Source organism: Pteropus vampyrus, unplaced genomic scaffold, assembly GCF_000151845.1.
Source record: "Pteropus vampyrus isolate Shadow unplaced genomic scaffold, Pvam_2.0 Scaffold9, whole genome shotgun sequence".
NCBI classification, from domain to species: Eukaryota; Metazoa; Chordata; class Mammalia; order Chiroptera; family Pteropodidae; genus Pteropus; species Pteropus vampyrus.
In genome coordinates, this window is record NW_011888790.1 from 9307442 (window position 1) to 9330765 (window position 23324).

The following is a 23324-nucleotide window of genomic DNA, read 5'->3' on the forward strand; positions in this document are numbered from 1 at the left end:
TATAAGCCCTGGTGCTCTTTCCTATAAACTTCGCAGGTGGTTCTTTCCCAGGTCCAGGGTAATTTCCTCACATGCATGCTCTGATTGGTGCTCTGCTGAATTGACGAGGACCCCCTCCAGATCTCCACAGTAGTGTCACTGTTAGATTTTCGCCTCTGCGGTGCTACACTCTCTAAACTCCTGCCTCCTTGTTCTCTCCAGACTCTCAGCTCTCTCTCAACTATGTGAATCCATCAAGCTTCTCCTGGTTTTCCTACCATCCCTACCCCACTGGCCATGGCCTGGAAACAAAGCAATAAGTTGGGACAATTGTAAGGCTCACATCTCTCCCCATCTCCAAATCTCAGGGGGCATTATCCTTTGTTGTCTTATGGCCAGTATCTTGTAAAATATTATTCCTTATAATTTTTCCAATTCTTTTGATTGTTTCAGGTGGGAATTTTTGGTGACAAATGGAAGTCACTTTTTAGCCAAGTTAATCCTAGACATGGCACTGAGCTCCTAGGAAGGCCCTTTTAAGGAAGAGAAAGAGCTAAATTTCTTCTCCAGAGTTAAACATCTGTATAAGTTAACTAACGTATGATGTCTTAAAGCAAATCATTTTTATCAGAGGTGCAACAAGGAAATTAGCAGCTTCCATGCTCCCCTTCTGTTCATCACTCTTTGCCCAACAACAGGATGCTGTAAGTCTGGAAACCCTTCTCAGAATAGATGTTGTTTGCAAGGAATATGGTTTGGCTACTAACAGGAAAATTGAGGGAATGGGATCAAATGCCAGATGTCCTGATAACAAGCAGAATGCAATATTCCTAATATGGTATCAAAGCTGAGTCATAGCCTTTATGTAATCCTTTGTCTCTTCTTTTGCTGTAAGGAAAAAAAGAATCTGTTTTCAAATACCTCTTCTCTCTTAGCCTTGCTACATCAGAAACAGTTGCTCACCCCTCATTGGCTAATTTACACATATGCTTAAATAATTAGGAATAGGTAGACTTCTAACAGTAGACTTCTAAATGGAAAAATTTTTCTTATTGGTTCAATAACTGTATCTTGCTTAATTTCCTAACAAACTGAGCTAAAATTTTCTTACAATTACCATCTGCAGATATTCATATTGAAGTTACAACCAATGTTCATATCGTTATATCTAGTTCTTTTAATGAAACCAATACATTTTAAACTTATACAGTTAATATTTATTTTTACCATTCCCAAAGCCAAAAAGAATCACAATTTCGATATATTAAGCAAATAGAATTTCATGGAGTAGTCATTCATGGACCAAATCTTTAAACACAATCTCTTAAAAATACATATACATGGAGCCATATAGTTTATTTACTTTCTAAAACATTCAGAATTATTCAGAAAGAATGGGATGTTTTAAGGATCTAACTTAATCTCATTTATTAAGTGGGAAACTAGTTCAGAGTTGATGTCACTCTCCAAACCCCACATATGGTTACAAGCAAAACTCATCTCTTTGCAGTTCACTGCACTTTTATTGCACTTTGCTGCCCCTCGGGCAAAGAGCCATTAAAATATATTGTACAAAACTTGATTCTGGCTACACCCGGGCCATGGGAAATAGTGACTAACATATCAGTTTATTAGATATGTCAATGCATTTTGTTAATTAAAAGGTAAAATACATGGGTTCAGAAAATTTGTTTGTGCTGTCAAAATCTATATCAATTTTCCTTGGATTATTTTGTTTCCCAAATGGAGTAAATAATTATTTTTCCCTTTGTTCATTTGGAAAATGGGGGAAAATTCCATTCTATCATTATCAAAAAGTAATACTAATGATTTCACCACTTTATCTCTCTCTCCATGGCTAATTTTCCATAGGAATTTTATTCTTTTGAATAACTGCTATCCTTTGCAACTAAACAAAAATAAAGATTCACCATCCTTATGGCATGCATTTTTTTTTTTTTTGCAATAAACTCAATATGTTTTTAGGCTCTATTTCTGTCTCATGATTTGACAGAGGTAAGAATTTGGTTAAGACCACAAAATTTAAAATGTGATCATTAAGTAGAAATTTTAAGAGAAAGAAATAAAAGTTAATTATTGTTTTCATTTATTGTGTGCTTTTAATGTTGTTTATATGATATACCCATTGACAAAATAAAAAAAAATTTCATAAACATCTAGAAGAAATTACTATTTTGGCCATATATTTTCTTTTTTGTGTTCTGTTTTTTTTTTTTGAGAATTTAGTTAGTAGCCTTCAAGAAAGCAGCTTTTAAAAACTGTTTTCATGTGAATATTAGAAAGTAAAAAAAAATAGCCAATAAATATTTCTGTACATTCATTTTTTTTATAGCATGACAAAGATTATGTATATTCCCATAATGCACTGTTTGTATAGAGTTGTTTTGCATATTTTATTTAACAATTCCTTTCCTTCCAGGTAGTTTGGGCCAATTCATATAAAATTGGTTGTGCACTTGAAATGTGTCCTAATCTTGGGAGCGCTGACACTGCAATATTTGTATGTAACTATGGACCTGCGTAAGTTATTTTGCTATTAAAAATATTTTATACTGAAATATAAATGTTAAGAATTGTTCCCCAAAATAGGATCTTATATTAAAAAGATATATTTTTTTGACAATCAAAGTCTCCCTCTCTAATGCTAATCAAAAGAAATAGATGAAAATAGAAAGGAGTGAAAGAATATAAACTTATGTAAAGAGCCTGTCATGAAATATTTGCACTTGAGAGTAAAAATTATGGAGATCGTTAAATAAAAAAAGAGATAATATAAAATACATTGTCACATTAATAGCTAAACACTAGGACACAAAATAAATTGGCATATGCTTATCTAATATGATATAACATAACTAGAATGAGTAAATGATTGAGAATGATGGTGAAAAGCACATTTTTATAAAACAAGAATACCATTATTTTTAATTGCCTTGATAATAATTGCACATCTAAATAGCAATACAACATAAGTTAATGGGAGGCTCCAAAAATGAAATTTGAACTTTGATCACAATGGATCTGTACAAGAAAAAAGATAAAATCCATTAATAATCCAACTTTTTAAAAAATAAAAAAATTGAATAAAATTCACAAAAAAATTTTTAAAAAGAACAAAGAATAAATATACAGGGTTAGTAAAAAAAGAAGCTGAGCTATGCCAAAATTGTTATGGAGAAGTACAGACGTGTATATCTCTGTCTGTATTTTCTTCCACTCCTTCTCAGAAGCAGAAACCAGAATGACAAATGCATAACTTGTCATTACATCAAAGGAAGAGAAACAAAGGACAGATGAAAGAAGTAGAATAAATAAGAAGATTATAGCCTCATCCCTACATTTGTCAATAAGCATATCAACTATAAATGGTACAAACACCCATATGAAAAAGCAGTGATTATGAGACTGAATAAGAAATTGAGAACCAGTTATAAGCTGCTTACAGAACATACTTTAAATATAAAGACACAAACAAATTAAAAGAAAAGGAATAGAAAAAGGTTTACAATGCTACCATTAGCCAAAATAAACCTGCAATGTCTATATTAATATCAGATAATGTGGATTTCAGAGAAAAACAAATATTACCAGGGATAATGCTAATGGGATTCATTAATGAAGAGCCTATTTGGATGAAATGGAAAATTCCTGAAAGATACAAATAACAAAGAAGAAATAAAATAAAAAGATAACTACAGAGCAATATCTCTTATGAACAGATGTACAAAAATTTTAATCAAAATTTAGCCATTGTATCTAACAATATAGTAAAGGCTTAGTACACTCTGTCCAAAAGAAGTTTATTCCAGGAATGTAAGGCTGATTTAGCATTCTAAAATCAATCCATGTAATAGTTCATATTAATTAACCTAAAAATAAAGATCATATGATCATCTCAATTGAGAAAAAGACACTCATTTCTTAAAAAAGTTCTCCACCAACTGGATAAAGAAACAAACTTCTTAAACCTAATAAAAGGCATCTATGAAAAACCTATATGTAACATTATATCTAATGGTAAAAGTTTTTTCTGCAAAGTACCAAACAGTACTTTTTCTTTAAAGTACAGATAGTGAATATATTAGATTTTCCATAACACATACATTGTTACATATTCATCTTTCTGTTTTTGTATTGTTTTAAATTACTCCATAGAAATATTTTTTAAAAACAATCCTTAGCTCACAGACTGAATAAAAAAAGACCAGAAGTCAATTTGGCCTGTAGGCCATACTTTGTTGACTGCTGGTCTACAAGTCTATAGAGAAAACACAATGGAATCTATGAAAACCCTTATACAACTAAGAAGTAGGTTTAGCTATTTTTCAGGATACAAAATCAAAATACAAAATTCAATTACATGTCCATATACTAGCAATGAACAATCATAAATTGAATTAAAATGACAATACTATTTAGAACAGCATCGAAAACTATGAATTATCTTGGATAAATCGAGCAGAAGACATGAAATACCTGTCCACTGAAAAGTACATAACATTAGTGAAAGGAATTAACACAGACACAAATAATTAGAGATATATACCTTATTAATTCAGTAAAAGACCCAATATTGTTAAGATGTAATTTTTAATAAACTAACCTATGGATTCAATACAATCCTAATAAAAATACTGACAAGCTTTTATTGTAAAAATTGACATATTAATCTTAAACTCATATGGAAATGCAAAGGACTTAGAAGAGTGAAAACAAATAAGAAAAAGACCAAATTTGAAGGGCTGACACTATTGTTTTCAAGAATTATTACAGTGTCTACGGCCATGCTTTCCTGAACAAGCCCTATCCCATCTGATCTCGGAAGCTAAGCAGGGTCGGGCCTGGTTAGTACTTGATGGGAGACCACCTAGGAAGACAAGGTGCTTTAGGTGTAAAAAAATAATAATATTGACATAAAATTAGACACTTAGATCAGGGGAACATAATAAGAGTCAAGAAATAAACCCACACATGGTAGACCACATACGTTCAACTAATTTTTCATAAATGCACAAAGGCAATGCAGTAGCAAAAGATTTTTCAACAAAAGGTGCTGGAACAATTTGTCATCATTTATAACAACAAAAGAAAAATTGGATCTATACACATAAGACATATAAAAATTAACACAAAATGATTTTAAGAGCTACATGTAAAACCTAAACTATAAAACTTTTAGAAGAAAACATGGATGAAACCACTGCGACCTTAAGATAGCCAAAAATTTTTAGCTACCACACCAAAAGCATAATCCATAAAAGAACAAATTGGTAAATTTGGATTTTATTAAAAATTAAAAATTACTGCTATTCAAAGACACTGGTATAAGAATGAAAAGACAAGCTACAGACTAGAAGAAAGCCTTTGCAAAATGTCAGATAAAGAATTTATATCGAGAGTAGAGGAAGAACTCTCATAATTCAATATTAGAAAAAGCACAAACACAGAGCTGGGGGAAAAAAGAGGTTTGTAAAAATGTATCAGCTTATATTATTGAAAAGCAGGCACAATAGCTGCCAAATAGTTAATTAAATGGTACCATTTTTTGGTATATCGTCAAAGAACTAAGTAAAGACTACGGTACTATAATTTTACATTAAACCATAAAGCATATGGTTTTAAAATGCAAAAGCATTTGCAATTTAAATTTGGCTTATTCCACTTACAAAATCAAGTGATAATCCCAGTGTTTTACAACAAAAAAGTTTGTGACTGACACATACATAATTACACTGGGTTCACATCTAATCTGTCTTCTATAAAAAATCAAGAATATAACTGCCACATGTATTAGCGATATCCTATAAAGAAGTTTTAATACTTCCTTTTTACGAAAGAAATGAGCATAAAATTGGGACAAAAGTTACTTTTCCTTTCAACACTCATGACTTGCATAAATGGATACACAAAATTAAGAGAAATTAATAGCAATTTGGCTAATCAATGTTTCTCTTTTTTTATAGGGGAAATTTTCCAAATATGCCCCCTTACACTCAAGGAGAATCCTGCTCTTTGTGTGAAGAAAAAGAAACTTGCGTAAATAAGCTCTGCCGTAAGCAAAAAGGAAAAAAATAATTGTGATATTTTATTTGGACAGCAACATTTCCATAAATTCATTATATTTTAAAATTTGGTTCCACAAGTTTAGAGGGAATTTATGAACAAGATTTGATTTCTTCTATATGATCATATAAATCATTTGTCATAAATTATCATATTTAAACTCAGATGATCTCTCCCTTATTCACTGATTTTCTCTCTCAAGGCTAAAAGACAGAAAGGAGTGAAGTATAATTGTGTTGCTACACAATATGTATGTGCTGCTATCCAAATAACTATTACTTAAAATGTTTCTTATTTGTATTTGCTTCCATTTGCCTCCTTTTATTAGTTATTATTAAAATAATGGCTCATTCAGAAGTAACATATTAATCAATGTCCAAATTAATTGTGATTTAAAACTAATGTTTCTCTTCCATCGTCAGATTTTAAGTTCTTAGAACAAAGATACTTTTTTAGAATAAAAAAGTATTAATTCTTGATAGATGACAGAGTGAAATGAAATTTCAAAACTAAAAATTTTAGAAAGATGTGATGCCACAAAACAAGACAGACACACAAAAAAATGCATATTAAATGACTCCATTTCTAGAAAGTTCATGTTCAGGCAAAACTAATTTACATTTGGAGTCAGGATAATAGTTATCTTTGGAGGGGAAGAGAAGTTAATAATTAGAACAGGATACCAGAAGGTTTATCTAGGTGTGTTCACCCTGCAATAATTCATCAAACTTTCCATTTATGAGGTATGTATGTTTCTATATTCATGTTATACTTCAATTAAAGAATGAATTAGAAGTATAGTCCCTCTAAGTTCAGATTTCATTCACAGTGACTTAAAATATAAACTTACTGCATTATCTTCCCTTTGGAAACTAAATTTTTCTAGTCAAGGAGATATAAAGATAACACTTTTTTCTTCACTTCCTTTTCCTGTCCAGTATCCAAGCTACTGTCATTTCTCTCTTGAACTAGAACAGTTTACCACTTCTCTTCCTACTCTACCCTAAACTGGTTTACACAAAGAAAATCAGATCAAATCACTTCTTTTCTTAAAATTACTCAATGGCTTCTTACTGCAATTAAAAAAAAAAAAAATCTAACTCTATACAATGTGGCCGACAAACCCAAGCATGATCTGGCACTCGCCTCTGTCTCTTACCGTATTTTTTTATTATCCTCCCTTTGACACACTTCTTTCTAAAAATTCCAGCATCAGAATCACCTGTGGGTCTGTTTATACTCTCACGATGGTTTTTGTTTTCTCTGAGTTTTGGTAATATGCTGTTTCTTTGTATGGTACATTGTCATTAAAGATGGCAATAATTCTTCCCCTCCTTTACATACATGCCACTCCTCCCATCAAGAAGTAGAACTTATTTCTCCTCTCCTTGAATAAGGACTTAATATGTGCCAGATCCAGGCCTACTCTTTAAGAGACCTGGCAACTTTAGCTTTTACTCCCTTGGCACCTCTCCAGCATATCAAGACATCCACGCTCTCCTGCTGGGGAGGTCACATCGAGAAAGGCCCTAGAAGAGGAGAGGTCAACTTCCTGTTTCAACCCCAAACGAGCTCCAGTGAAATGTAGCCGTGTCACTGAACCCTGATGACACTACATATAGCAGGGGAATTGCCTATTAGAGCTGGCCAACCCAAATAATTCTGAGAAATAAATTGTTACTGTTTTAAGCTATTAAGGTTTGGAAATTTGTTTCACAGCAGTAGATTGTGGAAACATTTGGTATGACTAATAAGTTTATATTAAACACCTAACAACATGTGTAAAACCACAACGTAGAGAATTCTGTCTTTTCCTTCGCTGAACAGATGGACCCGGGATTGTTCATCTTAATCCAGACATGACTTAGTCAAGGCTGGGTTAGAATTTATATAAAGCTTAGTCCACCTCTGTTTTCCCTTGTTCCAAAGGTGTAGACTTCTAGAGCTTTCCACTGAGAGGCTGGTATATTCACTGTTTCCTTTCCCTGGTGGATCCTGAACTCTAAATCTATTGCTTTAGCATGCTGAAATTACTTTAAAAAAAAAAAAATCTGCTTTGATTTCCAGAGGCCTTCAGCCTAGGTTTTTAGCCTCCTGCCCCTCCCAGCCTCAAAATTAAACAAATAGCTTGAGTACAAAATATGCGTCTCTTGGGTTCATTTCTTCACCTCTACCTCTTACCTGAATCTTGAGCTTCTCAATTCTCCAATTTTATCTCTCTAGCCTTGCAGGGCCAATACAAGCTCTACTGGATTCTCTGTTGCCCCAAATCAACCAAGGACAAGCCTAGAGTTTCAGCCATAGACCTGGGCCCAGAATCAAAAAAATGAACCCAATGAAGGAGCAACTTTCATAATAACATCAGCCCACCCCTACAGATCTCCTGCTCTGAAATCTTCACCCTCCAGTCTTTGTTGCTTTAGCGTGTCTCTGATGCTCAAAACATTATTTTGTTGTATTTTATTTGGATTCTCTAGCTGTGTTTGGTGACAGCTTATGTCTGTTATAAACTACTCCATTCCAGACACTTAAGCAGGTATTGACATTGGGTCTCCAAGACAGCATTACACAAGCTACAAAGGCTACAATAAACTTTAATACCTTGCAGGAGGTGTTCTCCCAGCTTGCTCCTTTTCCAAATTATTCAGAAATTATTGGGCTATTCATGGCCCTTTGCTCTTGCAAATTTATATTAGGATAACCCTATTACCTCCACAGAAAGCCTGGAAATTTTGGTTGGAATCACATTGAATTTATAGGTAAATTTAAGAAGAATTAACATCTTTACAGCATTAACTATATTTAGGTCTTTTTAAACAACTTTCATTTAAGTTTTGAAATTTTCTCAGTAAAGTTCTTGCACCATCAAGTTAGATTCCTTAGGAACATGTATTTGTTGCTCTAAGTTATATTTCCTAACTGATTTTTGCTGATTTATAGAAATAAATTATTTTCATATTCATCTATTATCCAGAAATCTTACATAATTCTCTTATTATTGCTAATAGTTTGTTGATTCTCTAGGATTTTCTATAACAATTATGTTATCTGTAAAAATTGCAAGTTTTGTTCTTCTAATTTTTCTATCAGTTATTTATTTCACTAATAATGGTCAGCAAATCCTCCAGTGCAACATTGAACATAAGCTGTAATTGTAGACACCATTCTCTTGTTCCTGATTTTAAGGACAATGTTTCACCATCACCCACATTTGCTTTAGATTATTTTTAATTAGTCCTTATTGCCAAGTTATTAAGTTTTCTCTTTCCCTTGCTTTGCTATGAGCTTTTATCTTAAATGAATGTTCAATTTTACTAGATTATTTTTCTGCATCTCTTGAAATGATTCCAATTTTTTTTTGCCCTAATGTCTTAACATTGTAAACTACATCCAAGGATTTCTTTCTTTCTTTTATTTTTTCTTCTATGGAAATTGTTTTGAAAGTAATACTTGTAACTTTAATTTTTTTAATTTACTTGTGTTTTAAATTCTTCTTTGAGCAAATACAAATTTTTCTGAAATTGGTCCATTTCACTAACATTTGAAAATTATTGTAAAGAGATAGGGATATGGCGGTTCTTTAATTTTTTAAATCTTCATCATATCCTATTTTCTGTTCCATTTTGTTTATTTATTGTTTCCCTTTTTATTTTTAAACACCTTTATCAAGGTATGATTAACATACAAAAAAGCTGTACATATTCAATGTATACAACATAACCAGTGAGATTTATACTTTCATATAGATATTGGGAGTTAAGCGATGACCAGGTAATCAAGTTTTAAACTATCACTCCAGTCCTTTGATATATCCAACGTGGCCATTAGGTTTATTTTACAAATGGCTAGATTCTTGTTGGCATTTTACTTAAAATTTTTGCATTAATTTTAGAATTATCATTGGCCCGTAATTCTCCTTCTGCATTTCTGCTCATACGACTTTGACTTCAAGGTTGTAGTAGCCTCAGTAAAAAAAGCTGAAAGTTGGGAACATTATTCTTTTAACATTTTGTGTAACATTATTCTTTTAACAGTTTGTGTAACATTTCAATTGTTATTGTTTGAACGTTGGAGAAAAGTTTTCTGCAAAATGACTTTGTTCGTGTGTGTGTGTGTGTGTGTGTGTGTGTGTGTGTGTATTGGTAGATTTTAAATTACTGATTTTATTTCTTTACATATTATGTGATACACAGGTTTTGAAGAGGAAATTAGCAAATTTCTATTTTGTCCAAGTTTCAATGAAATTCTTATATTTTTATTTCTTTGCTGTTGTATTCCATTTATTTAATTCCTATGACTTTTGATTTGGCCTTTCTCATTTCTGTTGACCAGTTTCTCTAGAAAGCCAACTTTTAGCTTTGTTGATTTCTTATTTGAGAAACAGGAGATGTAGCATAATAAATAGTTAGATGTACAGGCCTTGGAGTCAAATGTCTTAACTCACGAGGTGATTAAGAGGATTAAGTATGACACAGTGATTTGAAGTCAAAATAAAGTAAGTTTTCAAAATATTTTAGTTTTTGTTATAGTTAAGTTCCTTGTTATTTTCTATCTTTGACCCAGTTTATTTTTTTCATAGCGCAATCGCTCTCTGAGATGATACTTTTTATTAATTTTTACTTATTTATTCCATTTTAAAATTGAGGAGAGATTTTCTCCCCTTACTTTTCTCTAAAGAACTTTCTTTTTTTCTGATAACAATTATATCCAAAGGGCTAGAACCTTGCTCAATACATAGACACTGAAAAATAAATAAATAAAATTTTAAAGGACATAAATTAATTCCTAACAAATTGCAGAAACCTGTTTTCTAGAATGGTAAATATGGGGGGCAGGGCAGAGAATTTGATGGGGAGAAACACATAGAGCAAAATTTGGAAGGCTCTGGGTACCCAAAACAGCATGAAGGAATTAGGTTCTTTCAGGGACTTTACATGGTCATGGCAGAGCACCAAAAATAAAATTAACTACTGTATATAGTTTTGTCTATGTTTGGATTGAGTGCCTTCTACATAACAGGCATTCTAGAAATATTTGCAGACATGACATTGATGGCATCATACAGATATTTAAGTGCTGTGGGATTTGTGGAGGAAGCTTTCATTTTCTTAAGCTAAAATGCCAAACTAAGTTTCCTAAATTGATTACTTTATTCTAAAAGCAAGTGAATGCTTTTAATTTTATAATATTATTTTTTCTATTTTAGGAAACAAAGAACTTGATAAACCTGAAAGTACGTATAAAAATATTTCAGCTTTGATTCAATAACTTCCTCCCCTTGAAACTAATTGAGCTTTAAGTGTTGTGTTTTATTGACAGAATATCCAAACTGGACTCCACAGGGGAAAGCACCTCAGCCGAAAGCATGTAATCTATTGTGCCTAATTTATGTTCTGCTAACAATGTTTTAATTTTCATTTGTGTACGAGAGAAATTCTTAAAGATAACAATAAAGGAAATGTATGGCTAAATATAACTCATCACTTTCATTATTAAAACTTCTACATTCTTGTCTGTTATCTAAATTTAACATGTTTTTAATTCAAAAGATGTGTTGCAGTATAGAAGAAGGGTAGCATTAAAAATGTTTAAGTTTAGTTTTTTAAATTACAATTTTACAAGTATCAAAAGAGTCCCATTTGCTAATATTTTAAATTGACATTTCAGTTACAGTAGATCTAAAGAACTAAATATTTCAGATATTATATATTTTCTTTATATGCCAGTAGTCCCCTTTAAGAATACCACCAAGAATATTTGGAAACAGAATAACATTAAGGTAAATTTTAGATAGCACATAATGTTATATTATTGACATAATCAAAATTGGGGAAAATGGATAAGAACAGATTAAACTCAAAGAAGAAAATCAATTAAATTTTAAAACTTTGAAAAGTAAAATGTATGCTCCGAAAATTAAAATTATAGCCTTTTAAAAGGTTTTGTTTCAAAATGTGCTCTGTATAAAGTAACAGATAAAATAAAATATTTTAAAACTCTATTTTAAAAAGTACCTATAATATAGTTAACAACATCTCTACAAACCAAAGAATTGCTCAATTCTGGCAATTCTCTTGTCTGAACACACACCCAAACACACACACAGATTATTCAATTAATTCTGTTTAAAATTTATGTTGAATTATTGACTCCTGTGAACTAAATTATCTAGACCTTTTTCTTCTCAAATATGGTAACCACTAATTTCCCTAAGCTATAAATACTAAAAAAAAAAAAATTTAATGTATTTTTTTTGGTTTTCTTTTTTTTTTTAATAATTAATTTTTTATGGTGACATTGGTTAATGAATTCCAATAAGTTTCAGCTGTATACTTTAACAGTAAGGCATATATATATTTACATTGTGTGTTCATCTCTTATAGTTAGATTTCTTTCTGTCACCACATATTTGACCCCTTTTACCCCATCTACCTTCCCCCTCCCCCAACCCCTCTTACCCTCTGGTAAGCACTAGTCTATTGCCCATGTCCATGAGGCTCTGTTTGTTTATCCTGTTCATTTGTTGCTTTTAGGTTTGTATCCCACGTACAAGTGATATCATGTGATTTTTAACTTTTTCTGTATGGCTTATTTCACTCAGCATGATTTTTTAATGTATTTTTAACATGACTGAGTTATTTTGTACATACTGCCAAATACTTGGGAATTTCCACACTGCTGGGTGATTTATGCTAGTCTCAATAAAGAAGCCAAGTGATTTTGTATTTCAAATTTGTTCTTATTAGGGTTCTCCAGAAAACGGAACCAACAGGGGGGTGATTGAAAGAGAGATAGAAAGAGAAAGGGAGAGAAAGGGGAGAAATTTTTAAGAAATGGCTTACACAATGTGGTGACCACAAGTCTAAAATCTATAAGTTAAGCTGGCAGGATGGAGATTCAAGTAAGAGTTGCTGTTTTAGTCTTGAGTCTAAAGCCTGTAAAATAAGACAGATTTTGCATTTTTCAGTCTGAATGCAGTAATCCTTCAGGAAATCTTTGTCTTTGTTCTTAAGGCCTTCAACTGATGTGGCCCACCGCATTAGGGAGGATAACCTTCTTTACTTAAGTCAATTGATTATAAATGTTAATGACACTATTACAGCAATATCTAGACTAGGGTTTGACCTAACACTAGCCACCATAGTCTAGCTACATCAACACACAAAATTAACCAGCACAATGCTATTTGGTATCACGTATATGGAGTCATTATCTTTTTAGCAAAGTATCACTATTCGTTTAACTATTATTACATTGTCAAAATTTGAATTCATAATTAATTATTCCTTAACCAGTAGTTTGAACTGCCTAAAAATAAACTGACATATATAGTATACTTTGTTTATTGTTATATTGTCTCCATAAATTTTTAAATAAATATTCTCATTAAAAATTCAAATAGTCTCTGATTTTTAATGTAATTACTCCATTACTTCTTCGGACTCAACATTCATCCAAAAGCATATAAGTTCCTTAAATCAGATTAACTGAAATCCTACAGGCCACATAAAAATGAATTTTTATAGAATTATATTCTCTGATTTTCTAGGCATCCTCTCGAACTAAAATCCCACATTTTTCATGTCTTTCCTCCGTCTTTATTGTTACCAACTGAATTACAAAATTGATACCAGGCAAGTCCCTGAAAAATTACCACTTCAAACTTTCTAAAATAGTTTGCAGTCTTCAAATTATAACATATATTAAATAGCATTAAGGCTTTGGAGTGCTATCCTATACTTATACATTTAAAGTAACCCTTTTTTCCAGGAATTCATAAGAGGTTACAGTCTCAGGACCCTGGCATTCTCTTTGTGAGTCAGCAATTTCACATGATGCAGTTTGTGCCGTCTTAGGAATATATAGGAAATTTACTAAAGTAGTTACTAAATACAACACATTGGAGAAAGAAATGTCACTAGATACAATAGTGACAAATATTGTATTGACCATGATAGAATAAAGGATTTACTAACAAGGCATCAAGAATATTTGAGAGTTCAAACACCAGTTCAGGACATCTTTCAGCTTTCTTACCCCCGATCATCTTTAAATGACAAATCAGGATTTATCAAAATTCATAAATTATAGGTTGATTTTCTGTGGCTACTTGTTTATGCCTTTCTCCCTTCTAGACTATGAAATTCAACAAAGGAATTGATTATTGGAGCCAAGTATACTGTAGTAGTTACATGATTGGACTGTAGAAATAAAATCTATAGCACATTTTAATCGCCAAAGCCTACGTATATTTAACTTATTACATACAACAACTCTGGAAGGTTAATAAAACAGGTAATTTTCCCCATTTTAGAAATGAAAAATGTGTAAGAGATTTACACAAAGTCATATGTCTACTGAATGACAGAGTCCAAATGTGAATCTGGCTCCCAGTCTAACATCTTTTATTTTACACTAGGGCTGCCACAAATCTCTTTAGCAAATCATTTAACGCATAAGACAAGTATTATATTACAAAATCAGCTACATTTTATTCAGTTCATGAATAAACCCATATTATCTAGTCCTTTCTATAATTAATTCATAATTCACATATTACTATTCAGTTAGAAAGGACCATTATATTTACATAAACCTATTAAAAGAAAAGCAAATGGAGAACATTAATCAAATACTATAAAACTAAGAAATTTCTGGAAAAACTACTTTACTGCTTACAAAGAAAATAGTTGAAAATTAAAAATACTTGACAGTATACAAACATGATACATACCTTGAACAGCTTGAAGATCAGCACATCAATGCATTCATAAATGGCTACATCATCCTCATGTTCCACAGAATCAGTTCTGCAACAGACATGTTCACAGTGATAAAAATATATTCTATTTTGCATTCTTGAATGTGAAAAATCTAATCTCTTTCCTACTCTTGACTTAAAGAAACTCTCAAAGTTAGAGGAGTGCTTAGTGTTAAATCAAGTCCCACTTTTGGCTGATGATTTATGTTTTTACTTCCCTTGCCTTTGAGGTCAAATTCATAAAATCCTCTTTAAGTCCAAGGTTCTTGAGTTTAGTTCCTATGTTTTCTTCTATGCATTTTATTGTTTCAGGTCTTATTTTCAGGTCCTTAATCCATTTCGAGTTCATTTTGGTGTGTGATGATAGGCAGCAGTCTAGTTTCATTCTTTTGTAGGTGGCTTTCCAGTTGTCCCAGCACCATTTATTGAAGAGGCTTTCCTTTCTCCACTGTATGTTTTTGGCTTCTTTGTCAAAAATTATATGCCCGTATGAATATGGGTTTACTTCTGGACTCTTGATTCTGTTCCACTGGTCCATGTGTCTGTTTTGCTGCCAATACCATGCCGTTTTGATTACTGTCATTTTTTAGTATAAATTGAAGTCAGGCAGAGTGATGCCTCTAGACTCATTCTTGTTTCTCAGGATGGGTTTGGAAATTTGGGGTCTTTTGTGCTTCCATACAAATCTGATGATTTTTTTGTTCCATTTCTTTAAAAAATGCCAATAGGATTTTAATGGGAGTTGCATTAAATCTGTATAATGCTTTAGGTAATAAGGTCATTTTAACTATGTTGATTCTTCCAATCCAAGAACATGGAATATCTTTCCATTTCTTTGTATATTCTTCAATTTCTTTTAACAGGGTCTTATACTTTTCATTATATAGGTCCTTCACATGTTTCTTTAATTTATTCCTAGGTATTTTATTCTTTTTGTTGCAATTGCAAAAGGAATTATTTTTTCACTTCATTTTCTGACACTTCGTTATTAGAGTGTAGGAACGCTATGGATTTTTGAACATTGACTTTGTATCCAGAGACTTTACTGTATTTGCTTATTGTTTCTAGTAGTGTTCTTGTGGAGACTTTAGGGTTTTCTATATAGAGAATCATGTCATCCGCAAAAGTGACAGTTTGACTTCTTCGTTTCCTATTTGGATGCCCTTTATATCTTTCTCTTGCCTGATTGCACTAGCTAGAACCTCCAATGTTACATTGAATAACACTAGCAATAGTGGACAGTCTTACCTTGTTCCTGATCTTAGAGGGAAGGTTTTTAGTTTTTCACCATTAAGTATAATGTTGGCTGAGGGCTTGTCACATATGGCCTTCATTATATTAAGATATTTTCCTTCTATACCTATTTTGTTAAATGTTTTGATCATAAATGGATGCTATATCATGTCGAAGGCTTTTTCTGCATCTATTAATATGATCGTATGATTCTTATGTTTTAATTTGTTTATGTGGTGTATCACATTAATCGATTTGTGTATGTTGAATCATCTCTGTGCCTCTGGGATGAAGCCCACTTAATCATGGGGTATAATCTTTTTAATATGTTGCTATATTCGATTCACTAGTATCTTATTTAGGATTTTCGCATCTGTGTTCATGAGAGATATTGGTCTGTAGTTTTCTTTTTTTGTGTTATCTTTACCAGGTTTTGGTATCAGGGTGATATAGGCCTCATAAAATGAGTTGGGAAGTATTGCCTCCTCTTCAATTTTTTAGAAGAGTTTGAGGAGAATAGGTATTAGATCTTCTTTGAATGTTTGGTAGAATTCACTGGTGAAGCCATCTGGTCCTGGACTTTTACTTTTTGGTAGGTTTTTGATGATTGTTTCAATTTCCATACTGCTGATCGGTCTATATAGATTTTCTAGATCTTCTTGATTCAATCTAGGAAGTTTGTATTTTTCTAAGTACTGGTCCAATTTATTCTAGGTTATTAAAGTTGATGTTATATATTTTTTCATGGTATTCTTGTATGATTCTTTGTATTTCTTCAGTGTCTGTCATAATTTTCCCTCTTTCATCCCTGATTTTGGTTGTGTCCTCTTTTTTCTTTAGTGAGTCTAGCCAGGGGGTTGTCAATTTTATTAACCTTTTCAAAGAACCAGCTCTTTGTTGCATTTATTTTTGTTGTTGTTATTTTGTTTTTAATTTCATTTATTTCTGCTCTAATTTTGATTATTTCTTTCCTTCTGCTGACTTTAGGCTTCATTTGTTCTTCCTTTTCCAGTTTTTTAAGATGAAGCATTAGGTTGTTTATTTGGGCTTGTTCTTGTTTTTAGAGGTAGGCTTGTAATGATATAAACTTTCTTGTTATGACTGCTTTGCCGTGTCCCAAAAGTTTTGAAATGTTGTACTATCATTATCATTCGCTTCTATGTATCTCTTAACCTCTCTTTTTATTTCTTCCCTGACCCAGTTATTCTTCAGTAACATGTTATTTAATCTCCATGTATTTGTGGTGCTTCCTACTTTCTTTTTACAGTTGATCTCTAGTTTCAAAGCATTATGATCAGAGAATATGGTTGGTATGATTTCAACTCTCTTATATTTGTTGAGGCTATCTCTGTATTCCAATATGTGGTCAGTCCTTGAGAATGTTTCATGTGCACTAGAGAAGAATGTATAAGCAGCTGTTTGGGGATGAAAGGCTCTGTAAATGTCAATTATGTCCAGTTAGTCTAATGTATCATTTAAGGGTGTTATTTCTTTATTGATTTTCTGTTTGGTTCATCTGTCCATATCTGACAGTGGGATATTTAGGTCCCCTACTATGATCGTGTTTTGGTCTGTTTCTCCCTTTAGTTCTGTTAGTAATTGCTTTCCATATTTTGGGGCTCCATGATTGGGAACATAGATATTAATAAGTGTTGTGTCTTCTTGGTGCATGATTCCCTTTATCATTATGAAGTGTCCCTCAGTATCTTTCTTTACCATTTTTATTTTGAAGTCTATTTCATCTTTTGTTAGTACCGCTACTCCTGCTTTTCTCTGAATGCCATTTGCTTGAAATATCATTTTCCACCCTTTCACTTTGAGTCTATATTTGTCTTTGGAACTGAGATGTGTCTCCTGGAGGTGGCATATGGTTGGGTTTTGTTTTTTGATCCATTCTGCAACTCTGTGCCTTTTTATTGGTGAATTCAGTCCATTTACATTTAGGGTGATTATTGAAATATGAGGTCTTCTTATAGCCATTTTATCTTTCACTTTCTGGTAGCTCGGTGTTTCCATTGCTTCTTTGTCCTTATGTTTCTGTTTTCTTTATTTTGGTTGAGTTTTGTGGGTTTTCCCTCTGGTCCTTCTTGTTTTATGTTATATACTTCAGTTCCGAATCTTTGGCGTGTGAATATGTAAAGGATAGTTATACATATACAGTCTTTCCTTTTCTTCTGCCTGTGCCTTATCTCCAATCCCCTTTACGATTTGGATCTTTGAATCTTCCCCTTTTCAGTCATTGTTGTCTCAATTTGTCCCTATTTATGCTGAACGTTCATTACTATCTTGCTATAGCAAATCTCTTCTTATTTTTAAGCTTATAATGCCCTGTTCCTAGTTAGGATTTCACTCCTCTGCTTCTATCACTCTGTTAGTTACCTTACTCCTAATTATGTTTTGTTTTGTTTTGTTTTGTCATTTTGTTTTAGGTGAGCTGATCCCTTTCCAGTATTTCCTGTACTGCAGGCCTCGTAGTGGAGAATTCTCTCAATTTTTGTGTGTCTGAAAAGGTCTTTATTTCTCTTTCATCTCTAAAAGAGAGCTTAGCTGGTTATGTTATTCTTGGCTCGTAGTTTCTTTCATTTAATAATTTGAATATTTGATTCCACTCTTTTCTGGCTTGTAAGGTTTGTGCTGAGAAGTCCAACGATAATCTAATGGGTTTTCTGGTATAGGTTACTGTCTTCTTTTCCCTGCCTGCCCTAAGAATTCTGTCTTTGTCATTGATTTTTGATCATTTTACTACAATGTGTCTTGGTGAAGGCCTTTTTGGGTTGAGATAATTGAATGTAATATTGACTTCTTGAATTCCAAGCTCTAGCTAATTCCTTAGATTTGAGAAATTCTTGTCAACTATTTGTCTGCATATGCTTTCTAATCCTTGTTCTTTTTCCTCTCCTTCAAGAATTCCAATTATTCTTATGTTTCTTCTCCTGATGGTATCAGCTAGTTCTTCTATTTCTCTGTCATTATTTTTCATTCTTCGGTTTTTCTCTTCTTCCTTCTGATTTATTTCTAGATTTCTGTCTTCGATATCACTGGTCCTTTCCTCCATTTGGTCGACTCTATTCCCAAGCTTGTTATTTCATTTTTCAACTCTTGCAGTCTGTTCTTTATCTCCAGAAGTTCTATTCGGTTCTTTTTTGAGGATTTCAATCTTCTTGCTAAAGAACTCATTCTGTTCATCTAGTTGTTTTTTCAAATCCTGAAATCGTTGATATAATTTGTTTCAGATCTCATTGAGTTTTTTCAGAAGTACCATCCTGAATTCTTTGTCATTTAAGTCGCATATTTCTATGTCTGTAAGCTTATTTTCTGGAGATTTTTCTCTTTCTTTCTGAGATGCCTTGTCATCTTGGAAAATAAAAGTGTTATTGCAAAGGCAAATTAATAAAGTAACTTTAACATAAAATGGGACATTTTTGTTGTTTACTTGATTATAACTCTTCCATTACTTGGAATGCAAGATAGCACGTAAAACAGACAACTATAACTGTGCTTTCTTCTAAGAAATATGAACCTAACTAAAGTCAAAGTGCTTTGGAATGGAATCTCATTTTAAGATAATAAATAGTGTTTTCACTTACATTCATGTTTTCACCCTAAAAAAATTAACATGAATTATTTAAAGCTTACTTAAATTTAAGTATTTAAAATCTATAAAAAGTAAAGCACAACTAATACTAACTTTAAAAAGTCAACTTTGATTATGTGACATGATATACTTTAATAATTTTAAAAATGGTGTGTTTATTTTTAAGTGTATATTGAATTTATTTTTTTACTAAAAATTATTGGGGTGCTATTGATGAAAAAAAATGCCTTAATATGACCATACTATCAAACTGTCCTTTATGAGAAAGCATATTTTTGATTAATGTTAATGAGTTCTCATCTTGTTAAAAAAAATACATTTATCATTAAATATGTTAAAGTTACCTACATTTGAAGTAAATAATAAAAATACAAAAAGTTAATATCTTGAAATGTAAAAATTGGGTTAAGATGAGGTATAAACCTCTTTGCATTTTAAGACTGTTAATTGTAGCAGACACTTAAGAAATAACCCTAGAATAGAGGATGTGAGTACACGAATGACTTTTATGTTAGATTGTATAGTATTAAAGTGCTATAAAAGTCAATAGTGAACAGAGATAGCGCATTTGTGACTGGCACTGCTGTAGTGCTAACCCGACAGGCATTACTCTCCCCATTCTCCTTGCCTCCCTCTCGCTATACAATTTGCTTTCATGGGCTCGGAGGAATCCAGTAAACTTCCAAGAAAGACTTTGTTTTGTCCTGATAACACAGTGGCTTGGGAAGAGTTACTGTCCGTGATAGTGGCAGGGATATGAAACTAGGAGCCACTGTAGCCATTAAGTAACCACATCAGAAAGGGAAATTTCACATAAGAGGATATTTTGATATAACAAAATCTCAAGGAAGCCAGCCCAGAGCTGTGCCATCTCTGAGCCACTGAACTAAAACCAACAACTGCCTACCTCCAGGAAGCTGGTTGTATAAGAAAAATAAATCCTGACTTGTTTAAGCCACTATCAGTCAGGTTTTCAGTTATAGGTAGCAGAAAACATTCCTTACCAAAATAACAAAAGAGTGGAAAAGAGTGTTAGATGAGATTCTGGTCTTGGAATTGGACTAGCTGTGAGACCTCAAATCAGTTATTTAATCTTTATGACCTTCAGACAGCACTGAATCATCTCACAAACATTGCCAGTCCTAAAATTCTGTTTAACGTTATGAAGCAAAACCCAAATGCACACATCTTGGCACTCTACTACTAATAATCTCCTTTATGCTAAGAAATCTGAAGGCGCAGTGACATATCTTTACTTTCCGTCCTAAATAGTCTTAAGATGTTCCCATAAAACTGCAGGTATAGCAACATTGTAATAATGTAAATAGTAAGTGTATGGGGCATTGGAATCTTGAAAGGTTATATAACTCTATAAAATCTAGGTCTCTGTGAAAGGTAAGCAAGATATAGCCAAGAAGAGCCTGTAGGCCAAATGAGTTTGGGAACATAGAGTGGAGCCATGAAACCTTGGTCATCTCAATTCAATTTAATAAATTAGATTTATGTGTTTACTGAATGCCCACTATGTACCTGAAACAATTCTAAATGCTGAGAAAATAAATAACAGCAATAATAACGGCTACCATTTATTGAGAATTTCCTAGAAATTAGTCATTTTAAAATTAAAATCAAAGTCATTTTAATGTGTATTGCTTCATTTAATGTTTGCAATACTTCCACTATTATTTCCATTTTACAAAAAAAAATTTTTACATAGTCATACAGATAGTACATGGCAGCGCCAGAAAAAACCTTGCTCATAATCATTACATTAAATTGCTTCTCAAAGGTGAACAGAACTCAGTTTAATAGTGTGATAGTTGAAGTAATAACTTTAAGGAGTCTAGAGTCTCCTTGGAAAATTAAAAGAAGTAAACAGTCTTTTATATTATAAATGGAAAGTTCCATGTTGAGGTTTTAAGTATCCGATAAGTAGCACCAATAATCTACCCAAGCCCTTTACCATTACAGAAATAAGTATCAAGTAGATAAAGACCAAAATATGAATTTATTATTGATGAAGCTGTTGGAAACCATGGGTTAGGAAGGCAGCAACAAGAAGCTAAGTCCTTGACCCTAGAATTCAACAGATTAACGTACTCTTTCCCATTGGGGAGAGACTTGTAACTTAATGCATAGTACAGAATGTGTCCTTCTGCAGGTAGCTGAATCTCAAGGAAAAGACAAGAGTAAGACTGCATTACACATGCAAATTTCTACTTCCAACTCTATGAAGCAGAATTTTCTCCTCCTCTTCTGGGAATAATAAGGGCAGTAAAATCCATAAATTCAATAATTTGAATCAATATCCCCATAGGATTTTTCATAGAACTAGACTAGTTAAATATAAAATTTCTGTTGAAGACAAAAGGGCCTAATAGGCCAAGACAATATTGAAGATAAACAAGCTATAGGCATTTATTCTGGTATAAATCAATACTATTTAAGACAGGATAATACTGGAACATGGATGCATTACAGGTAGATGAAATTAAAGAAACAGCCTAGAACATACCATGCATTTTACAACAACTTGATATATGACATATGTGGTAGGCAGAGACATAATGACCTTATGGTAGGCAGAGATTTCTTTAAAGATGATACAAAGGCTAATGATAAATGGAAAGATTGGCAAACCGGTCTACATCAAAATTAGGAACTCTGGTTCATCAAGAGACATGATCAAGAGAATGAAACGTTACGGCAAAGTATGAAAGCATATGTCCGACAAATATAAGTAAAAAATGACATATAACTAGACTATATAAATAAGGTCCATTGTCAATATGAAAAAGACAACCCGATAGATATGAAGGGAAATTTCATATAAGAGGATATCTAGATGACCAATACATATTTGCAAAAGTGCTAAACTTGATTTTTCTCCAGTGAAATGCAAATTAAAATTAGCAATACACGCTCATAAGAACTAAAATGAAAAATATAGATAATACCAAGCATAGACAAAGATATGGTGCAACTGGCACCCTCTTACTGCTACTTGTGAGAGTGCTAATTGCACCAACCACTTTGGAAAACTCTTTGGCAATATTTTTTAAATCTGAACATAGGCATACTAAACAGTCCCACGATTCCCCTTCTAAGTATGTACTGAGGATAAATGAGAAATGAGTACACATTTTTCACCAAAAGGCATGCACAAAAGTTCATGGCAGCCAAGTGTCCATCAACATCTATGAATAAACTGTGGTATAATTATACAATGAAATACTGTACAGCATTGAGAATAAAGGACAACTACAAATAACAACATGGATAAAACAAACATAATGCTCAGCAAAAGAAGCCAGATACAGAGTCCAAATTTTGTTATTTCATCTAAGTTTATAAGCAGGCAGTTAATCGAAAATATCGAGATAGAGAAGTCAACTTGCTATGGCAGAGGACGTGGTTAGTAACTGGAAGACAACACATGGTGGGGGAGGGGTACAGGTAATGTTCTATTTCTTGAAACTTGGTATTTTGGGGTTGTGTAAATTCTTGTCCTATAAACCTAAAACGTGTTCACTGTGTGAATGTGTTTTAGTTCAAAAACAGTTTTCTTTCAAAAAAGGAGATGTAGATATGTGATAACTAAGTGATGCCCCCCCCAAAGATGTTCATATCCTAATCCTCAGAACATGTAAAATGCTCATTTATATGATATGA

General features: G+C 32.5%; 1 pseudogene; it reads left to right on the forward strand.

Annotated features, from left to right (window-relative positions):
• Nucleotides 1–4774: 4774 nt before the first annotated feature.
• Nucleotides 4775–4892, forward strand: LOC111730139 (annotated as a pseudogene).
• Nucleotides 4893–23324: the final 18432 nt, after the last annotated feature.